A 22,280-nucleotide genomic window follows, 5' to 3' on the forward strand; every position below is an offset into this window, starting at 1 on the left:
GGTAATATACAAGTGAAATGTCCCATTTTCCAATTTTTTTTCAACTTATGACATTTCTAGTAAGAAATATGCACTGTAGTTTATAAAAACTTGTTTGGTTTTGATTTAAGCTCACTAGAAATAGTGGTAACACTTTTTGTAGCCCATATTTATAATGCATTGTAAAGGCATTATGATCTGATGCATTCATAACTTCTCAGAAATGATTGTAACATCAGTTAGAATACATAATACTTAACCTATTCAGAGTTACACCTTAAAGAGTATAATGCATTATACTATAACACAATCAACATTCAACATAAGCAGTTCTGTCGTTTTCATGTCTATGAATATTTTTTATCGAATAGTGGCCAGTATAGAATCAGTTTTATAAATTTTTTTTTATTCTGTGTGAGTGTGTTTTGTATAAGAAGTAACACAAATTTGTTTACATGTGTAATTGAAATGCATATTCTTTTTCTTGACTGAGAGCTACTGATTTCTTTAAACCTTGAAGCTTTACAAGTGTTTTAATGTCTCAAAATTTACATTTAGTGTTCATTTGTATTCTGTGCATTTGTGTAGAACTTCCATTTTACAAGCTTGACTTGTAATGTCTTGACTTAGCATACCTAACACACACACACACACACTATATATATATATATATATATATATATATATATATATATATATATATATATATATATATATGAGATCACATATTTCTTGTGATGAAGCTAATCAGAGTAGAGTGAAACAAAATTAGTCAAATTTGGAAGCAAAAAAACTTTTTCCATTATGCACAGCTGCAGGCTTATATGGCTAGGCTTATAAAGGATCTACACCATTGTGTGCTCTTCATTTCAGTTACACAGCCTATCACAGGCATGCCAGGTGACAGGATCATGTGGTAGGCTACTTAGCATTGGGAAGTTTGATTCATTTCAACAAAACAGTTCATTCAGATTATTTGTTTCAATTAAAAGGTTCAAAAAATGATTCACCGATAGAGTTACACTTATAACTTAAAACACATATATCACCAGCTGTCTATTTGTTGTGTGTGTGTTTACATCTGGAAGACGTATTTTTAAGATTGTTTGCTCATCTGCGATACATCTATAAAACATTTGCTCAGATGTCAGAAGAACATTCAACATATCCCAGATAGCACACGTATGTCTCTGAGATGTCCGTTTTAGATCTTTTCATCTGAAAAGCATTGCATTCTAATTGAACATCTTAAAAAGATCAGATTTACAAACATTCAAAATCATAAATGTCTAAAAGACATCCGATGAATGTCTTTTTGACACGTCTTCCAGTAAACACATCAAATAGACTTTTGGGTGATATATGGGTGCTTTCAGGGATGTCTTTGAGATGTAATGATTTAGAAAGTCCATAAATTTGCTCTTTAAGATTTTTATCAGATGTTAATTAGAATGCTTTGCTTTCCAGATGAAACACCCTTTTAAAAAGACATTTTGGAAATGTACAGTGCATCCGGAAAGTATTCACAACGCTTCACTTTTTCCACATTTTGTTATGTTACAGCCTTATTCCAAAATGGATTAAATTAATTATTTTCCTCAATTCTACAAACAATACCCCATAATGACAACGTGAAAGAAGTCTGTTTGCAATCTTTGCAAATTTATAAAAAATATAAACCGAAAAAATCACATGTACATAAGTATTCACAGCCTTTGCTCAATACTTTGTTGAAGCACCTTTGGCACCAATTACAGCCTCAAGTCTTTTTGAGTATGATGCTACAAGCTTGGCACACCTATTTTTGGGTAGTTTCTCCCATTCTTTGCAGGACCTCTCAAGCTCCATCAGGTTGGATGGGGAGTGTCGGTGCACAGCCATTTTCAGATCTCTCCAGAGATGTTCAATCGGGTTCAAGTCTGGGCTCTGGCTGGGTCACTCAAGGACATTCACAGAGTTGTCCCGGAGCCACTCCTTTGTTATCTTGACTGTGTGCTTAGGGTCGTTGTCCTGTTGGAAGATGAACCTTCGCCCCAGTCTGAGGTCCAAAGCGCTCTGCAGCAGGTTTTCATCAAGGATGTCTCTGTACATTGCTACATTCATCTTTCCCTCGATCCTGACTAGTCTCCCAGTTCCTGCCGCTGAAAAACATCCCCACAGCATGATGCTGCCACCACCATGCTTAACTGTAGGGATGGTATTGGCCAGGTGATGAGACATGACGCTTGCCATTCAGGCCAAAGAGTTCAATCTTTGTTTCTCATAGTCTGAGAGTCCTTCAGGTGCCTTTTGGCAAACTCCAGGCAGGCTGTCATGTGTCTTTTCCTGAAGAGTGGCTTCCGTCTGGCCACTCTACCATACAGACCTGATTGGTGGAGTGCTGCAGAGATGGTTGTTCTTCTGGAAGGTTCTCCTCTCTCCACAGAGAAATGCTGGAGCTCTGTCAGAGTGACCATCGGGTTCTTGGTCACCTCCCGGACTAAGGCCCTTCTCCCCCGATCGTTCAGATTGGCCAGGCGGCCAGCTCTAGGAAGAGTCCTGGTGGTTCCAAACTTCTTCCATTTACGGATGATGGAGGCCACTGTGCTCATTGGGACCTTCAATGCTGCAGAAATTTTTCTGTACCCTTCCCCAGATCTGTGCCTCGATACAATCCTGTCTCGGAGGTCTACAGACAATTCCTTGGACTTCATGGCTTGGTTTGTGCTCTGACATGCACTGTTAACTGTGGGACCTTATATAGACAGGTGTGTGCCTTTCCAAATCATGTCCAATCAACTGAATTTACCACAGGTGGACTCCAGTCAAATTGTAGAAACATCTCAAGGATGATCAGTGGAAACAGGATGCACCTGAGCTCAATTTTGAGTGTCATGGCAAAGGCTGTGAATACCTATGTACATGTGATTTTTTTTTTTTCGTTTTATTTTTTATTTTTTATTTTTTAATAAATTTGCAAATATTTCAAACAAACTTCTTTCATGTTGTCATTATGGGGTATTGTTTGTAGAATTTTGAGGAAAATAATGAATTTAATCCATTTTGGAATAAGGCTGTAACATAACAATGTGGAAAAAGTGAAGCACTGTGAATACTTTCCGGATGCACTATACGTGTTCTATCTGGGGAAAGGGTTCTCAGAAATCCCCAAGTAATTTTGTTTTTCATTTTTGTAGTATAATTTCTATTTTATCACTATGTTTTCGATTAGGTTATATAAATTAGATTATGTCAAATGTTGTCAAATACTATCCTTAACAACTTTAGTTACATAAATAAAGGCACCAAAATGTAGCTACTACCATGGTGTTTTCAGATTAGTAATGCCATATTTTGTAAACGAATCATGATAGCATCATGACATTCTTGAAGCTCCTTTATGTACCATGTAATACCATTGATATCAAGGTTATAAGGTACAACGGGGCTAAAGGCACCCCTTAAGAATACTTTGCTTTTTTCTAATCACAAAATGTATCAAGGTAAAAAAAGAAATATATATATATATATATATATATATATATATATATATATATATATATATATATATATAATTATTATTTATTTTTTTATTGATGGAGCAACATCATTTGTGTGAAAAGAAATAACAATGGAAGGTTGTTTTGATTACATTTCCATTTAAAAAAAAAAAAGGTGGTGAGGGAGCCTTTTACCCCACACTTGGTGTATAAGTCTCCCTCATGGGGTAAAAGGCCCCTAGGGGGTTTGATACTGGGGCCAATAGTTATAGGGCAAAATTTGTCAACAAATGCAAATAATTTTGAGACAGCAAGATACAAATTAAGATGACGCTTACTCAAAATGACCACTTCAGAAAAAGTCAACCATTTCCAAAGTCGAACAGATTTGGCACTTTATTACATCTGAAGTATTCTATGAACAAAATAATCTCTTATTGTGATTTTGTTTTACCCCAAATACTATTCTTTACTTATTGGACAGTTATTGAAAAATGTTTGATGACCTTAAACAAAACTGAAAATGATAAGTATGTTGTCTCAAAAGAAATGTGTTAATCTAAGGGATTTATTATTAGCTACACACATTTGCAACATTTTAAAAAATAATATAAATTAGAACAAATTGCCTCAGAATCAACCTATAGACAAAAAGGTCTCATGGAACAGGAATATTGTGCAGTGTATAGTGACAAACAGGTGTTTAGGAAAGTGCTGTGATAGTTTTTGTTGTTATTTAGTGTTTTGGGAGAAAATAAATTCATTGGAGCCTTTAGCCCCTTTGTACCCTAGCCCCGTTGTACCCTACATTGGTATATGAATATGCTAATACAGCTAAGATAGGCTATAGGATCAAAATATGATGGCATAACCATCTCATCCCATTTTCTGTAGCATGGTAAAACCACAGACCTTTCATGTCAGGGTAATTATCACTATGTTCTGAATATATTAACACTGTTTAATAATGTCAATTTGTTACAATATGAATATGTATGAGTGGTATTATGGTAACCATAGCAGAGGCCAAACACTTCAATGAACCAGTCAAGTTATTTTGAATAAACACCGTTCCACTCATTTCACCTCTATTTTATTGGTTTCGCCACTAAGTTTTCTGGAAAATAATAACAAAGTAGATCGTGTTATGGTGTGAGTGTTTTTCCATGTCAGAGCCGGAGACTGAATGTGTGAGCCCTGAACCCAGTTACATCGCGGTGCAGATCCTGACACAAGATGTGAATCAAACAGAGAATGAGGTTTGGGAAGATGCTGCTGATGATGAATCCAAGCAGGAGATCTAAGTTGAGATCTGTACATCCACAGACATGACTTTAAAAAGAGAAAACAGCAGAAATCTGGAACAGGAAATGCAAGACGACATAAACCATCTTGAAAGTGAAAGAAACAATATAATTTCATACAGAGATGTTGAAAACTCAACAGCAACAGGTGAAATAAAAGTTTTGCTTTACAACTTATTCTAGTTTATTCTTATACTTGATACCCATTTATACTTCCAATACTGTACTACATCCTTAAGGCAGTTTAATTGTTCATGTGGTAAATGGCCTGAGGGTAAAAACTGTTCTTGTGCCTGGTTGTCCTGGTGCTAATTGCTCTGTAGTGCCGGCAAGAGGGCAACAGTTCAAAAAGGGAGTGGGTAGGGTGTGTGGGGTCCAGAGTGATTCTACCTGCATGTTTCCTAACTCTGGAGATGTCCAGGTCTTGGAGGGTGGGCAGGGGTCACCAATAATCATCTCAGCAGTCCTGACTGTCCGTTGTAGTTTCCTTCTGTCTGATTTGGTGGCTGAACCAAACCAGATAGTTATAGATGTACACAGGGCAGACTCAATGATGGCCAAGCAGAACTGAGTCAGCAGCTCCTGTGGCAGGTTTAACTTCCTCAGCTGGTGAAGGAAGTACAACCTCTGCTGAGCCTTCTTCACAATGTGGGTGTCCCACTTCAGGTTCTCAGAGATGGTAGAGCCCAGGAACTTGAATGACTCTGGGGGAGGGCTACGAGTCATTTAGCACCAGGTTCTCCACAAATGTGCAGTGTGTGATGGGAGAGGGGCGGCACTCATCCGGCCGTGCCCTGGCCCCTTCTCGAATGGCTCTCCTCGCTGGGCCCTCTGGGCCGGCTATCCCAGGCCAATCGGGGTCCCGTGGCACTGCAGTATCGTTATGTTTAGGGGGGATTCTGATTTAGAGACATTTAGTCATAATCCCACAGATGGTAGCTTCGCAGCAGTGGCTCCTCAGCCAAGCACGCGCACCAAATGTCTGAACCTGCAGTTCCTCTCGTACTGAGCAGGATTACTATTGCAACAACACATCGTCAGTAGGGTAAAACTAACCTGTCTCAAAACAGTCTAATCCCAGCTCATGTTCCCTATTAGTGGGTGAACAATCCAACGCTTGGTGAATTCTGCTTCACAATGATAGGAAGAGCTGACATCAAAGGGTCAGAAAACGACATCACTATGAATGCTTGGCTGCCACAATCCAGTTATACCTGTGGTAACTTTTCTGACACCTCCTGCTTAAAACCCAAAAAGCCAGAAGGATCCTGAGACCCCGCTTTCACGGTCCGTATTCATACCGAAAATCAAGATCAAGCGAGCTTTTGCCCTCCACGGGAGGTTTCTGTCCTCCCTGAGCTCACCTTAGGACACCTGCGTTACCATTTGACAGGTGTACCGCCCCAGTCAAACTCCCCACCTGCCACTGTCCCTGGGTCAGGTCACGCTCATGCACAAGGGGCGCCGGGCACTTGATGCCAGAAGCGAGAGCCCACTGGGGGCTTGCCTCCCTGCCTCACCGGGTAAGTGAGGAAATGTTAAGAGTTTCTCCTGAAGTCCACTATCATCTCCACTGTTTTGAGCGTGTTCAGCTCAAGGTTATTGTGACCTCACCAGATAGCCAGCTGTTCAACCTCCCATCTATATGCAGACTCGTCACTGTCGCGGATGAGGCCAATGACCGTGGTGTCGTCTCCAAACTTCAGGAGCTTGACAGAGGGGTCCTTTGCAGTGCAGTCATTCATGTACAGGGAGAAGAGCAGTGGAGAGAGAATGCATCCCTGAGAAGCACCAGTGCTAATAGTGAGGGTCCTGAATGTAATTTTCCCCAGTCTCACTAGCTGCTGCCTATCTGTCAGAAAGCTGTTGATCCACCGATTGTGGTTGGCATGGAGAGCTGGGTCAGTTTGGTTGAGAGAAGATCAGGCATGTTGGTATTGAAGGCTGAACTGAAGTCCACAAATAGGATCCTTGCATAAGTCCCAGGTCTGTCGAGGTGTTGCAGGATATAATGCAGTTCCATGTTGACAGCATCATCCACAGACCTGTTTGCACGGTAAGCAAAATGAAGAGGATCTAGCAGGGGTCCAGTGATGTCCTTCAGGTAGGCCAAAACCAGTTTCTCAAATTACTTCATGACCACAGACGTGAGGTCTGTAGTCATTAAGTCCTGTAATTTTGTTTGTTTTTTGGGACCGGAATGATGGTGGAGCATTTGAAGCAGCAGGGAAATTCACACTGCTCCAGTGATCAATTGAAGATCTGTGTGAAGATGGTGGCCAGTTGGTCAGCGCAAGCTTTTCTAGTCTTTTGTTTCAAGAAGACCCGGCACACACCCTCCTCTCAGACCATAAGTGCAGGTTGAGAGCAGAAGGGGGAGGAGGGGGTTCCAGGAGGTTTTGGTGTGTGTGTGAAATGAAGTGAAGATCAGAGCAGGGGAGGGGTATGAGACTGGGCTCAAATCTGCAGTAAAACACATTCAGTTCATTCGCCATTTGTTGATTCTCTACAGAGCGAGGGGGTGGTGTCTTATACTTGGTAATGATTTTCAGGCCTTTCCACACAGATGCAGGATCGTTGGCTGAAAATGGGCTTTTCAGAGTAGCTTCTTTCAGCCACTCTGATTTCCTTAGTCAGTGTGTTTCTGGCCTGGTTGTACAAGATTTTATCCCCACTTCTGTAAGCATCCTCTTTGGCATGACAAAGCTGTCTGAGTTTTCCTGTAAACCATTGTTTATCATTACTGAATGATAAAATGTCCTAGTAGGGATGCACATATCCTCAAAGACACTGATATATGATGTCACAGTATCTGTGAGCTCGTCCAGGTCTGTGGCTGCAGCTTCAAAAACACTCCAATCAGTGCAGTCAAAGCAGGCTTGTAGTTCCAGCTCTGCTTCATTGGTCCATCTCTTTACAGTCCTTACTACAGGTTTAGTTGATTTTAGTTTTTGCTTGTAGGTCGGGAGAAGATGAACCAGACATTGATCAGAGAGTCCCAAAGCTGCTCATGGGACAGAGCAATATGCATCCTTTACAGTGGTGTAGCAGTGGTCCAGTATATTTCTTTCTCTGGTGGGGCATGTGATGTGTTGTTTGTATTTTGGCAGTTCACGGGTGAGGTTAGCTTTTTTAAAATCTCCCAGAATAATGATAAGAGAGTCCGGGTGTTGTTGCTCCATGTCTGTTATGTGATCATCCAGCTTTTGCATCGCTGCGCTCACACATGCTTGCGGCGGGATGTACACACTCACCAGAATAAATGGGGCAAACTCCCGCGGCAAGTTGAAAGGCTTACAGTTGATGAAGAGCACTTCTAAGTGCACAACACATCTTCTTCAATGCTGTTACATCTTGTAACAGTTAAAGGATGGGCAAGGAGGAGGCAGGAACCGGCTAAACAATCAACATAATGTTTAATGAGAAACTCAACTTACAACAACATAAAACAAACATGAAAACAGACACACACAACGTGGCTGCGTGCATCTCTCTCTCTCTCTCTCTCTGGAACTGGCATCTTCGGCTCCCCTTTATTTCACTCTCTCGCTGATCAGCTGATTCAGCGGCAGCCATGTACCCTCACGGTCCGGCCACGCCCTCCTCCTCGTCACATTCCTCCCCCACCCAATTCAGGCCCAGGCACGCCACCAAATGACTTACTCCCCCCATTTCTGGAGGGGAGACCCTGCCCTTCCTGCCGTTCCGTCAGCCGGTGGTCCACCCCGCCTCCTGGGAACCTGGGGATGAGGGGAGGCGTGTGGAGAGGGAATGGGCGAGCAGGAGACGCACAGAGAGAGAGAGAGAGAGAGAGAGAGAGAGAAAGAGAGAAAACTTGCCTGCCGGTTCCTGGACTCGCTTGGACCAACTTTTGTTGATGTACAGATGATATCGTAAAAGTACGTTCCACCGCCTCTCTTTTTCCCCGACGATTCTGCAACGTGATCCGTTCTGAACAGCCGGAAGCCCGGCAGATGTAGCACGCTGTCCGGGTTGACTTCAGTTCAGCCAGGTTTCCGTGAAACACAGAGCAGCGGAGTTAGAAAAGTCCTTATTTGTTTGAGTGAGCAGAAGCAGTGTGTCCGTTTTGTTTGCGAGGGAGCGGACATTCATCAGATGAATACTCGGCAGTGGAGTCCTAAAGCCGCATTGACGAAGCTTCACACACGCACCAGCTCGCTTCCCTCGCTTGTGTCTTTTGGAGTACTTGTAGAAAACCTCTGCGCCCCCAAATAAGATGTCTAATAAAACGTCCGAATGATCAAACACCGGCAAAAAATTATCAGGTATGCTCTGCCGAATATTCAGCAGTTCATCCCTGGTGAAACTGATCGGGAAAGAGTGACAAAAAACATGACAAACAAATAAAAGTAGCAAAAACGCTAGAGAGCTCCACACCAAAGCAGCCATCTGTGGCGGCATCTGATTAATTCTGCTGTATTGCATCGTTTTTTTGTTTGTTTTTTTTGTTTGTTTTTTACATGATAATACCATGTTGTTGCTGTTGTTGTTGTTGTTGTTGTTGTTGTTGTTTTTAAATTGTACCATGGTAATATGTTTTTTCCATGGTATCATGGCACTGTAATACTTTATAACAGGCATGACATGATAATATAGTGTGTTTGGACATTTGCTATAGTAAAATATAAATAGTAAATAATAATACATACTAATGTAAAATTATATGACATAATACATTACATTATATTACACACAAACACACATACTGTATACAGTATATATATATATATATATATATATATATATATATATATATATATATATATATATATATATATATATATATATAGTAAAGTATAGTAAAGTACTTTGGAGTACCATTTAAATACCACAGTATATGAATGTGGAAGTCATTCAGTACCATGCTATATGTCAAAGTACCATGGGAATATCATATGATAGTATCACCATACTGTGATACGCCACACTTTTTTTGTGAACATGCCTGCAAATGTTATAATGATAAAAAAATAGTATTTAAATATGAAGGACATAGCCTACCCTTTTTAATTCTTTAACGATTTATGAATATTCATTCAACATTTATATTTCTAAGGCATTTGTATTTCTTTCACTTTCAGTAAAGGTCCTGCTAATGCCAGAGAGCCACATGATAACAGTGGCCTTCACTATTGGCTTTACAATCCTGGATCTGAAAAAGCACTTTGCCTTTGAGCTAAGAGTACCTTCAGACATCATACAAATCACTCTAGATGGTAACACAAAAATGATAATTGAAAGTATGTGAAATGTAATGTGAGTCCTGTTAAATTCAGTCATATCAGGAGTATATAAGAACATTATATAACATATTATTTTTTTATATGATCTTTCAATCCTGATAGCACACGTACATCAACCAGACTTCTATTTGATGTATGTGTTTACATATGGAAGATTGCAATACATCTATAAGACGTTTCCTCTCGCATGTCAATAAGACATTCAGCAAATGTCTTTGAGACGACTATTATTTAGACTGTATGTAAATCTGCTCTTTTTAAGATGTTTATCAGATGTTAATTAGAATGCGGTGCTTTCCAGATGAAACAACTGAAACTTAAACCAGCATCTCGGAGATGTATGTGTGCTATCTGGGAATTTTCTCATTGAATATATTTGTATTTTATGAAGAGAAAAGTTTAGTTTACCACCAGACACTACTGGACATTGGCATACAGCCACATGGTATGGTCCAATTTAAGATGAGCTCATTAGACCTAGAGAATTACCCTATGAAACCAGTCAAACCCTAACAAGAGTGCAACATGCCGGATGTCATCATTGTCAGGGTGAAAGCAGGTACAGTCAAAATTAAAGCTTAGGAAGGACTCATGAAAATTGACACATATCAGGATGTGGTGGTTGAGATAGAAAGAGCCACTCGAGGAAAGGCGTTTCTTGGAGGATACTGTCATAAGGTCACCAAGGCGGAGTATCATCATGCTGCTGTCCAGATCATGCCTAAGAAGAGACCTGACAGGGGAATTAAGACATTCTGCATGGATACGTGTAGGTGAACGGACAGTATTAAATGGATAGATTCTGGATGCTGGTTGGTCAATGTGGTATGCCCCGCCACGCTAAAATACATCATAGTAACTGCTGTAAAATGACACAATTGTTTACATTGGTACTTTGTACTGTGTGTCACTGCACAGCACTCTTAGAGGCCAACTATTAACCTTAAATTACCGTACATGTCAGGGACTATATCTTCTAAATAAAATTACGTTTAATAATAATTTGAGCCCTTTCACAAATTCACCTTAAAGGATTTTTTTTGTTTTGCTGCTTTAATTTCGACTGTACCTGCTGAAATTGGTCTGTGCTTACTGAAATTCAAACCACTGCCCCCAGTGGCCGTAGCTGGAAGTGTTGTTGAGGCGATATGTCCACAGAGTAGCACCAAAAGCATGTCGTTTTTCAGTTTTAAATGATGTAATACAGACAACATGACAAAAAATAAATAAATAAAGGAATATTCCGGGTTCAATACAAGTTAAGCTCAATCGACAGCATATGTTTCATAATATTGATTACCACAAAAATGTATTTCAACTCATCCCTCCTTTTCATTAAAAAAAGTACAAAAATCTACAGTAGGTTACAGTGAGGCACTTACAATGGATTTGAATGGGGCCAATCCATAAACATACTCACTGTTCTAAAAGTATTGCCACAAGACATAAATAATATGTGTGTTAACATGCTTTTAGTTTGATCAAATCAGTTACTAACCTTTTCTGATTAAAGTTATAGCAAATTTTACAACTTCGTTGCCATGACCATGTAATGTCAACAAACACTAAAACCCTTAAACGACTGTAAAAATGACAATATAAACAAAATTACAGCTCAAATAATACACGAGTCTTGACAGAAGAATTAATGTAATAGCTTTTATAAAATTATTAGTTTACATTTTTGCTTTTAAACCCTCCAAAAATTGGCCCCATTCACTTCCATTGTAAGTGCTTCACTGTAGCCTCGATTTTTTCTCTTCTAAAAGAAAAGGAGGGACGAGTCGAAATAAATACTTGTGGGAATCAACATCCCACAAATGCTGTTGATTAAGCTTAACTTGTATTGAACCCAGCATAATCCTTTTATTCGGAGACAATTAGTCGAAATTTCTGTTGCTCAAATTGGTCTGTGCTTACTGAAATTTGAACCACTGCCCCCAGTGACCGTAGCTGGAAGTGTTGTTGAGGCGATATGTCCACAGAGTGGCACCAAAAGCGTGTGTTTTTTTTTTAGTTATAAATTATGTAATTCAGTCAACAGGAATGGGTATTGTATTAACATTTCCCCTCACCCAAATCCCAACCCTAATCCTAACAGACAATGGAGTAAAAATTTAATTTTAGAGTGAAAATGTCATTTTCAAATCTCGCTCACCATTGTTTATGTGAACATGATTACTTGTTTCCATGGGACCATATTGCTGAGGTTGGATCAGTAGTGGCACAGAGAAAGGTAAACACTTTTGAATTGATGCAAAAATGTCTGATGGGGGATGGTGCTTCTCAGTAATTTGGCAGACTGGGTTGATTTCAGAGTTCATGAAAATTCGGATCCAAGCGTGATCATGTTAAAATATACCTGTTTAAAAGCTAAAACCAACATAACCTTTAGATAACTAACCTTAATTTTTAGTTGCCATTTGGACTGCACTCTCACTTCCTTGGCCTTTGATATCTTTTGACACTCATTATGCTAATAACTCATCATTAGCACAGCTACAAAGAAGTTGTACTCTAAGGAAGTTTATATTTCAACTCTGTATAGTGGAATTTATGTCTTTCTTTGACTTTCAAACAGACTGTGGAGTTGAAGAACCAGGCTCAGCAGTGCTTCAAGAATGCCTCGACTCAGATGACCAAAATCATCTGTTATGTGTCCAACATGGAGGACAAGCTCATTACGCCAGGAACCTACATCACTGCTGAAGAAGATCACAGCAAGAGACTAAGTGCTTTATGTGGGTGGGGTGTTTCTATGCATGTCATTTGTTTCTGCATTTGCTTTTATGACAAATGATTATGTGTATATGTTTTTCTCAGGTCATTACACTGCAGACATATTTAAGGCGCTGGCTAGCCAAGCATTTCACAGACAGCTTGAGACAGGCTAAAGAGCTGTGTCTGGGTTGGCAAGAGAATGAAAAATGAAGGAAGAAAGAGAAGAAAGAGCAGCAGATCAGAGATGAGTATCAACACAGGATAAATCCAGAGAAAAAGGAAGACTTTGATCTGCTTTATAATGCCTTGAAAAGTGAGCAAGAGTGTGTATGCGTTTACTTAGTTATTACTTTGAGGATAAATTTGTCCACAGAAGTTTGCTTAATCTGACCAAACCTCCTTTTGGTTTCAGGTTTCAGGATCCAGGTACATCCTCAATTGAAAAAAAAAAAAAAAAGAAAAAGAAAATACATTGATATACACAGTGTTGGGTAGATTATTTCTAATGTAATCTGGTACTGATTACAGATTATACTCTAATCATTAACTAAATTGTAAACAGTAATGTAATCTTTTAGATTAGACATATAGGTAATCTGATTACTTTTGGACAGCTGTGGCCCATGCAATTTAAGTCTAGGCCTTCAGTGCGATTCATGCCATTAAGAAAACACAGTTTCACAATGAATAAGACGTTATGCCTATCATACATTACGTAGCAGTCAACTAATAATACCAACTGAAATTTTAAAAACACGTCCACACACAAAAGCCAGAACCAAGGAGGTCTAATACCAAGAAAAAGCTCTCTAATAATATTTGCGATTTAAATTTTGTTTCGTCAGGGTACACGGTTACTTTTCAAAACTTGATCCGACACCGAATGCTCAAGCAGCCTAATTTACATTTACAAAACTCCTGATGTTGCTATAACAATACAAAAAGCACTTTCAATTAGCTTGAAGTGAAAATCAGTCCTCCTTTCCTGTTTAATTAATCAATCGCACGAACATCTCAGATTTTTAAATCCATAAGGATCTCTTTCTCAACGGCAATACCAGCAGTGATGACAGCCATCTCGTCAGCAAGATCTCGCACTCTTCGCTTTCAAATTACGTCCATCACTTAAAGCGTGATTGTGTCACTCAAGGCCAGCTAGAAGGCCTGGACTGGGATGTATCTTAAAGACCACACCCATCAAGAACAAATAAATCAATCTGATTGGCTGACGAATCTGACAATCTGACTTTAGATGCCCATTCACTGTTGAGGGATTCTGTAGAAATTCTGAAGGCCTGAGGGGGTGGAGCTCAGACTCACGCACTGCTTCGGCTAAGGAGCATGGCTTCGGGCATGCGATTTGTGAAAAAAATATATATATATATAAAATATAATATATATATTATACTAAAAGTGCAAAAATTTTCTTTTGGTGTTTAGGTTAGGGTCAGTCAGTATATAATTATAATACTTGTTATAATATTTTTATAATTCCATTTAAATAAAAACAATGATATGTGAGGAACTGATATGTCCTGCTTTAGTCCATCTATAGTTTTGCACGTAATTATTTTATTATTATGCATGCAGCTTTTATTATCTCATATTAACTGAGTGATTGCATGGAATATTTGTTCTTTTAAAAATTAATTTGGCAGGACCATTCACATAAAACTAGTTAAGGCATTTAGCTTTATAAAATTGGGGCCTAAGAAATACACTTTCCCTTATACAATTATATAAATTTTAAGCTAAAATCCTGACATTGAAAAATAAAAAAGTCAATGGATACATTATGCATCAACTACCCATGTCCACATTTAGACAAGTAAATGTGTGTGTATGTGTGAACTGAGCTAAACAATTTATTTATTTTTTTTGTCTGGATGTTATGGAGCATCTGTTGGAGATAAAACATGACTGACTGTATGCATGTATTTATTTGAATGTGAATCTGCTTGTGAAAGTTCTATTGAGACAAAGTTTATTCATGTTGAATGTAATTGGACATTTATTGAGATGGAGATATAAGTTTGCAGCTTGTGCAATGATTTGGATATAAGTCAGTGGGATGGTCCTCATTCTCCATCTCTTTCGGCTTGTGTCAGAATGGAGGATCGAGGAGATGGAACACATTAATGGAACTTTATCTGGTGCTGAGAAGAGGCCAGCACTGTGTGCTCTACTGGAGCAAGAAACTCATTTCATCTCCTCCATAGAATGCCACAGAATAGCTGCAGGCGAGAGGAACCAGGATAAGGCTATCCAAGCCTTCCTCAACAAGGTGTCAATCTTTGACAATCGGTTGTCTCCTCACGAGCATGAATATATCGCTTTAAAGCAAAGCCATAGTTCATTCACAGCACTAGATGTACGATTGAATTATGACACGATCAAGTCTATACATTTAAGTTTTTTTAATTGGCGTTTGGGAGTATCTGGTAAATGACTTAAAACTAACTAATAACAAGCTAGATCAAAGGTCTGCACCTACACCTTACAAACAAACTTTATTATTTAATTTTTGTTCCATCTGACTAATGCAGTTTTTCATAATGTTGGATGAAGTGTCCCTTTTAAATGCAAGACAGAGAGAAATCTGCAAAGACTTTCTGACTCCTGATCTTCCATTTCATTTGACCCTCACTGTGCAGAGCCAAAAAGATGGTGTACATTTGATGGCAAGGTGACAGAGATGGACACACAGTTCACCATCAGAGCCAAGGAGCTGCAGGATCTGTACAGCAGCATCACCCAGGCTCAATTTACAAGGGATGAACGCCTGGATGTGCTGCTCACTCTCAAACACACTGTAAAGGTCAGTTCCAGAACTGTAACCCAAACTATGGAACTACTGTTAAAAATTAAAGTCTCTATTTAAAGTGGTAGTTAAGTATCATTGATTCACTTTCATTGTTTTTCCAAACCCACTCTTCCATGAAGCATAAAAGGAGATGTTAAGCAGGATATTAGGAACCGACAGCCTCAGTCGCCATTCTTGTTTTCCATACAATGAAAATTGATGGCATCTAAAAAAGTCATATGGGTTTGGAACAACATGAGGGATAAATAAATGATGGTAGAATTTACATTTTGCATTAACTATTACTTTAAAATTTAATTGTGTAATTTTGCAGCACAGTGCCACCAAACAGAATTGCAAAAATAATGAGAGTTTGGTTGAGCTAATATTGTTAAGCAAAAAGCAAAGCAAAGCTAAATGAAACAAAATGAAACAAAACAAAGCCATGCAAAATGAAACAAAATTAAATAAAACAAAATTAAATGAAACAAAACAAAATGTTTTGAAAGTGCCACTTGTGTTTACACTTTTTGGGAAAATTAACCTTCAAATATCTAGAACTGTCTTATAAAAAAAAAAAACACAAACACAATATAGCTTTAAATCAGTCTAAAAACCATCTAGTTTTTTCCTTTCTCCACAGGTGCCACAAGATCCTGCTGACCTTAGAAAGAACATATATTTGTGTCATGGCTGTAAAAAGTATCAGTCTTCCACTGAATTTGCCCTGAAGGCTAATGTGTCTGTGGTCGGCCTGCATCGCCACTGCACAGAGTTAGACAACATGGCCCGCCGTCAAGAAGATTTCACCCTCTACAAGAGCAGCCTCAAACATCTGCGTGAAACTGAGGCAGAGTGCAGCCCAAATGCCAAAATCACCTACCTGCTGCAGTTAGTTTATGCATACAGTTCTGCTTAGTTTACTACCACTTACCAAGTTTACCTACCACTTTTCTCATAAATATGCATCCCCCATGCAGAATCTGTGGGATGTGTAGCAGAAAAAATAAATAAAATAGTAATAAACTTGCAAACTTGAAAAAGTGATCAATAAAATTGCATTTTGTGGTTTGATTTACTATGGCCATGATAAATCTGCCTTACAGAATGCAAACTTGCTTATCATTCACATGCAGAATATGCATGGAAACCAAGGAACTTGCAGTACATTGAGGATTTTAGTCAAGAACAGCAGGTAGCTTTTCTGCCCTGGGCATACCAGGGTTTTTGCAATATTTATGCAAAAACTTTATTAGAAAATAAACAACTTGCAGACTCTGCAAAGGGGTATATAAAGTTACAATCAGAACTGTATATTTTTAGAGAGACCGATGAGGGTGCTCATGTATACAGTATGTGTGTATTAGGCTGGAGTAGCCACTTCATTCATAGACATATTCAATTTACTGAATTAAGCCCATTTTAGTCACACTAATCGCCACAGACTTTGTGGAGGAATGAGACCAATTAACAGGATTAGAAAAGGTTTAACAGAACTTAGAAGGCCTAGTTTACCTGTTTATGATCTCATAAGGAGCAAGACCTGCGGTATCTGGTGTATGTGCTGTGGGGAACTCAGTCTGCTCTGAGCGGCTGGAACGACCTGCATGAATCGCTGCTTGTAAGCTGGGAGAAGCATTTGGACTGGAACCCCTGGAACTTCATCCTCCTCATGAAGGACGAGGCGGCTGCGCACATCAAAGTGGAAAGAATCGATAAGGTACAATACTCCGACCACAATCTCTGGAGTCTTCTAGAATGTCTTTTCTGCACACTGAGGGACATCTTTGAATGTCCCATCACAAAAATAATCAGTTTTCAAACTGATTCCAGAAAGCTCCCCCTTCATCCATTGGTTGTACAAACAGACAGTTCTGTCCAAAACTCACACCATTGGTTGAGACAGCGTTGCTCTGTCAGGTGGACTGGCTACTTATTCAAAAGGAGCAGTGTTCCCAGGGGAATGCTGATCATGCCACTAATTAAATCAAATCAAATCACTTTTATTGTCACACAGCCATATACACAAGTGCAATGGTGTGTGAAATTCTTGGGTGCAGTTTCAATCAATATAGCAGTCGTGACAGTGATGAGACATATACCAATTTACAATAACATCAGATTAACACAGCACAATTTAAAGTCTAATATACACATAATTACACACAACACAATATACAAATAATAACATACACTGTACAGTATACAATACACACAATATAGATACACATTATTCAATAAAAAAAGTATATATAGTGTATATAGAATGTACAGTAGGTTGTATTGTACTGTATTGACATTCAGGCTGTCGGTTGATAGTAAGTTGTTAAGAGAGAATATAATATAATAATAATATAATTTATGACAGTCCGGTGTGAGATGTAAGAGTAAGAGTAATAAAGTGCAGTGCTGATGTATTTTGATCGTGGGAGATCAAGAGCTCAAAAGTCTGATTGCTTGGGGGAAGAAGCTATCGTGGAGTCGGCTGGTGCGGGTCCTGATACTGCGATACCGCCTGCCTGATGGTAGCAGTGAGAACAGCCCATGGCTCGGGTGGCTGGAGTTTCTGATGATCCTCCAAGCTTTTCTCACACACCGCCTGGTATATATGTCCTGGAGGGAGGGAAGCTCACCTCCGATGATGTGTCTGGCAGTTCGCACCAACCTTTGCAGTGCTTTGCGGTTGTGGGCTGTGCTATTGCCGTACCAGGCGGAGATGCAGCCAGTCAGGATGCTCTCTACAGTGCTGGTGTAGAACTGTGTGAGGATGTGGCGGTTCATTCCAAACTTCCTCAGCCGTCTCAGGAAGAAGAGGCGCTGATGAGCCTTCTTCACAACGGCTTCAGTGTGGATAGACCATGTGAGTTCCTCAGTGATGTGGACACCCAGGAACTTGAAGCTGCTGACTCTCTCCACTGGTGCTCCATTGATGGTGATGGGACTGTGTTCTCTGTCTTTTCTTCTGAAGTCCACCATAAGCTCCTTTGTTTTACAGACGTTGAGGGAGAGGTTGTGCTCCTGACACCAGTGTGTCAGAGTGTGCACCTCCTCTCTGTAGGCTGTTTCATCATTGTCAGTGATCAGACCTACCACTGTCGTGTCATCAGCAAACTTAATGATGGCATTGGAGCTATGTGTTGCCACACAGTCATGTGTGTACAAGGAATACAAGAGTGGGCTGAGAACACAGCCCTGTGGGGCTCCAGTGTTGAGGGTCAGTGATGAGGAGATGTTGCTGCCTAATCTAACCACCTGGCATCTGCTTGACAGGAAGTCCAGGATCCAGCTGCACAGCGAGCTGTTTAAGCCCAGAGCCCGGAGTTTCTCATCTAGCTTGTAGGGCACTATGGTGTTGAATGCTGAGCTGTAGTCTACAAACTGCATTCTCACATAAGTGTTCTTTTTTTCCAGGTGGGAGAGAGCAGTGTGTATTGTAGATGCAATGGCATCATCAGTGGAGCGGTTGTTGCGGTAAGCAAACTGCAATGGGTCTAGAGAGAGAGGCAGCACAGAGCAGATGTAATCTCTGATTAGTCTCTCAAAGCATTTGCTGATGATGGGGGTCAGAGCAACAGGACGCCAGTCATTTAAGCAAGTGATTTTTGATTGCCTTGGAACAGGCACAATGGTGGACGTTTTAAAGCATGTGGGGACTACAGACAAAGAGAGGGAAAGGTTGAAAATGTCCGTAAAAACACCAGCTAGCTGGTTCACGCACGTTCTGATGACGTGGCTCGGAATGCCGTCTGGGCCCGCGGCTTTGCGGATATTCACCCATCGGAAGGATTGGGTTACATCCACTACAGAGACGGAGAGTGAACTAACCTCTGTAGCTTTGGTCGCGAGAGCTCTCTCCACGAGGGCGGTGTTATTTCCCTCAAAACAAGCATAAAAAGTATTTAGCTCATCTGGGAGAGAGGCAGCGGTGTTCATGGTGGAGTTTTTATTCCCTTTAAAGTCCGTGATGATGTTAATTCCCTGCCACATGCTTCTAGAGTTGGTGGTGTTAAACTGTCCTTCAATCTTGTTCCTGTACCGGCGTTTTGCTGTTCTGAGTTTTTCGGAGGGCATAACTGGCTTGTTTATGCTCCTCCGCGTTCCCGGAATTAAAAGCGGAGGTCCGCACATTAAGTGCTGCGCAAACATCGCATTTAATCCATGGCTTCTGGTTCGGATAGATCCGTGTTGTTCTGGTCGGAACAACGTCCTCTACGCACTTTCTGATGAAACACATTACGCTATCAGCGTAAAGCTCGATGTCGTCATCAGAGGCGGAACGGAACATCTCCCAGTCCATGTGATCAAAACAGTCTTGTAGCGTAGAGTTTGATTGGTCTGACCAGCACTAGATCGTTCTGAGGGTGGGTGCTTCCTGTTTCAGATTCTGCCTGTAAGCGGGCAGAAGCAGAATGGAAGAGTGGGCTGATTTGCCAAATGGTGGGTGGGGGAGGGATTTGTAGCCATCCTGGAAGGGAGAGTAGCAATGGTCCAAAACCCGGTCCCCTCGTGTGTTGAAATTAATGTGCTGGTGGTATTTTGGAGCGACTGATTTGAAACTGGCTTTATTAAAGTCCCCGGTCGCAATGAACTCGGTCTCAGGGTGCGCGGTTTCCTGTTTGCTTATAATCCCATACAGTTCCTTGAGTGCCCGGTCTTGTGGGGGGATGTACACAGCAGTGATAATGACCGCTGTGAATTCCCTCGGTAGCCAGAATGGTCGACACAGAAGCATGAGAAATTCCAGATCAGGAGAGCAGAAAGACTTGATAGAATGTACGTTCCTCTGATCACACCAGGATTTGTTGATCATAAAACATACACCACCACCTCTGCTTTTACCTGAGAGGTCTTTCGCTCTGTCCTCTCGGTGCACCGAGAACTCCGCGGGTTCAATGGCTGAGTCTGGAATCTACGCAGACATCCAAGTTTCCGTAAGGCAGATAATGCAGCAGTCCCTCGTCTCTTGTTGGAAAGAGATCTGTGCTTTCAGCTCGCAGAGCTTGTTATCCAGAGACTGAACATTTGCTAGTAGAATACTGGGTAGCGGGGGTCGATTTGCGTGGCGTCTTACTCTGATGAGAACGCTGGCTCTGTTTCCCCTTTTCCTCCTGCGTTTCCGCGGCCATGCAGCCCAGACAAAGGGCTCCGCTTGCGTGTTTGTAAACAGCAGGTCGGCATTGAGGAATTTGAAGTCCGGTTTACGGTGTGTAATTGCTGAACCAATGTCCAAAAGTGTTGGTCTGTCGTAGACAATAAGGCAGACAACATCCAAGACAATAAAACATACGAATTGTAAACAAAACAAACAAAACACTACCATGTTGTGTCGTAGCTCGCAACGCAGCAGCCATACTCGGCGCCATCTTGATTTAGCGTGCTAGCAGCACCTGGTTCTCCGCTGATTCACTCCCTACTTAAACCCTTTGTGTTGTCAGTATCTTTGCTAGATTGTTGTTTGGTGTAAAGTAACTTACTCCCTGCCTAGTTGGTCCTGTCTCATGTATCTGTTTGGTTGCCCATCTTTGCCCATCTCTTTAGTATAATCAGGTTGCCCGTGTCGGGAGTGTGGTTGCCTTTCACTGTATATATTGCAGTCTATAGGCATCATGATTTCAAGCTAGATTACACTTCCTAGTGCTAGATGACACTAGGAAGTTTAATTGAGGCAAAAGGCAAAATCGAAGTTACAGTGAGGCACTAACAATGGACGTGAATGGGGCCAATTTTGAAAGGGTTTAAAAGCAGAAATGTGATACTTCAAATTTTATAACAGCACTTACATGAATTATTCTGGTAAAACGTTTTATTATTTGAGCTGTAAAGTTGTTTAAATTGTTTTTATAGACATTTTGGGGTTTTAGTGTTTACTGCGTTATTTTGCCATGGCAACAAAGTCGTAAAAATTGGATATAACTTTACACAGAAAAGGTTAGTAAGTGATTTTATCACACAAATATCATGTTAATGTGAATATTGTTTACATCATGTGTCTTTTGAAACAGTGATTATTTTTACATTTACGGATTGGCCCCATTCACATCCATTGTAAGTGCTTCACTGGAACCCAGTTTTTTGCGGGGGTTTTTTTAAGAAAAGGAGGAACGAGTCTAAATGAATTTTTGTGGTAATCAACATTATGCCACAAATGCTGTCGATTGAGCTTAACTTGTTTTGAACCCAGAATATTCCTTTAAGTCTCTCATTTAAGTGATGACTTGCAGTTCAGAGTCAGTCAAGAGCCACTCCAATCAAATTAGTGAGTCATCAAATTGATTCAAAGTTCCAGACTGATATGTGAGTCTTTTTGACTGATTCATAAGAAAGAACCAGCTCATAAGAGTCATTTGTGCTTGAATCTGATTACACTGCAGGGCCAGTACTAGGATGTGATCTTTTTTTTACCTTTAGGTTGGGCAACACGATCAAAATCATTGTTTTATTTATTTATTGTATTTGTATTATGTCAGATTTAAAACATAATTTCCAAAGACAAAAACATCTATGGTTTTTTGAATGTCATGCATAAACATTGTCTATGCCGCCAGCTGAAAGAGATCTCATTTGCTCACTGTTATTCCTTGCAGGCATACAATGTGGTAGTTATCCATAATGTCAAACAAAAACATGCACTGGCCAGGAAGTACTTCACCCAGATACCTTTCATGGCTGAATGTCTGCATGATGCTGAGATTCAGCCCACTGCCCTCGACAACCTGCTGGTCTCCAAGCC

At 40.2% G+C, this 22,280-nt stretch overlaps 1 pseudogene; it reads left to right on the forward strand.

The window, feature by feature from the left end:
- The first annotated feature begins 4,786 nt into the window (after window positions 1–4,786).
- LOC127437327 (IQ and ubiquitin-like domain-containing protein) lies at window positions 4,787–22,263 on the forward strand (annotated as a pseudogene).
- Window positions 22,264–22,280: the final 17 nt, after the last annotated feature.

The sequence above is a fragment of the Myxocyprinus asiaticus genome, chromosome 48 (assembly GCF_019703515.2).
Source record: "Myxocyprinus asiaticus isolate MX2 ecotype Aquarium Trade chromosome 48, UBuf_Myxa_2, whole genome shotgun sequence".
NCBI lineage: Eukaryota > Metazoa > Chordata > Actinopteri > Cypriniformes > Catostomidae > Myxocyprinus > Myxocyprinus asiaticus.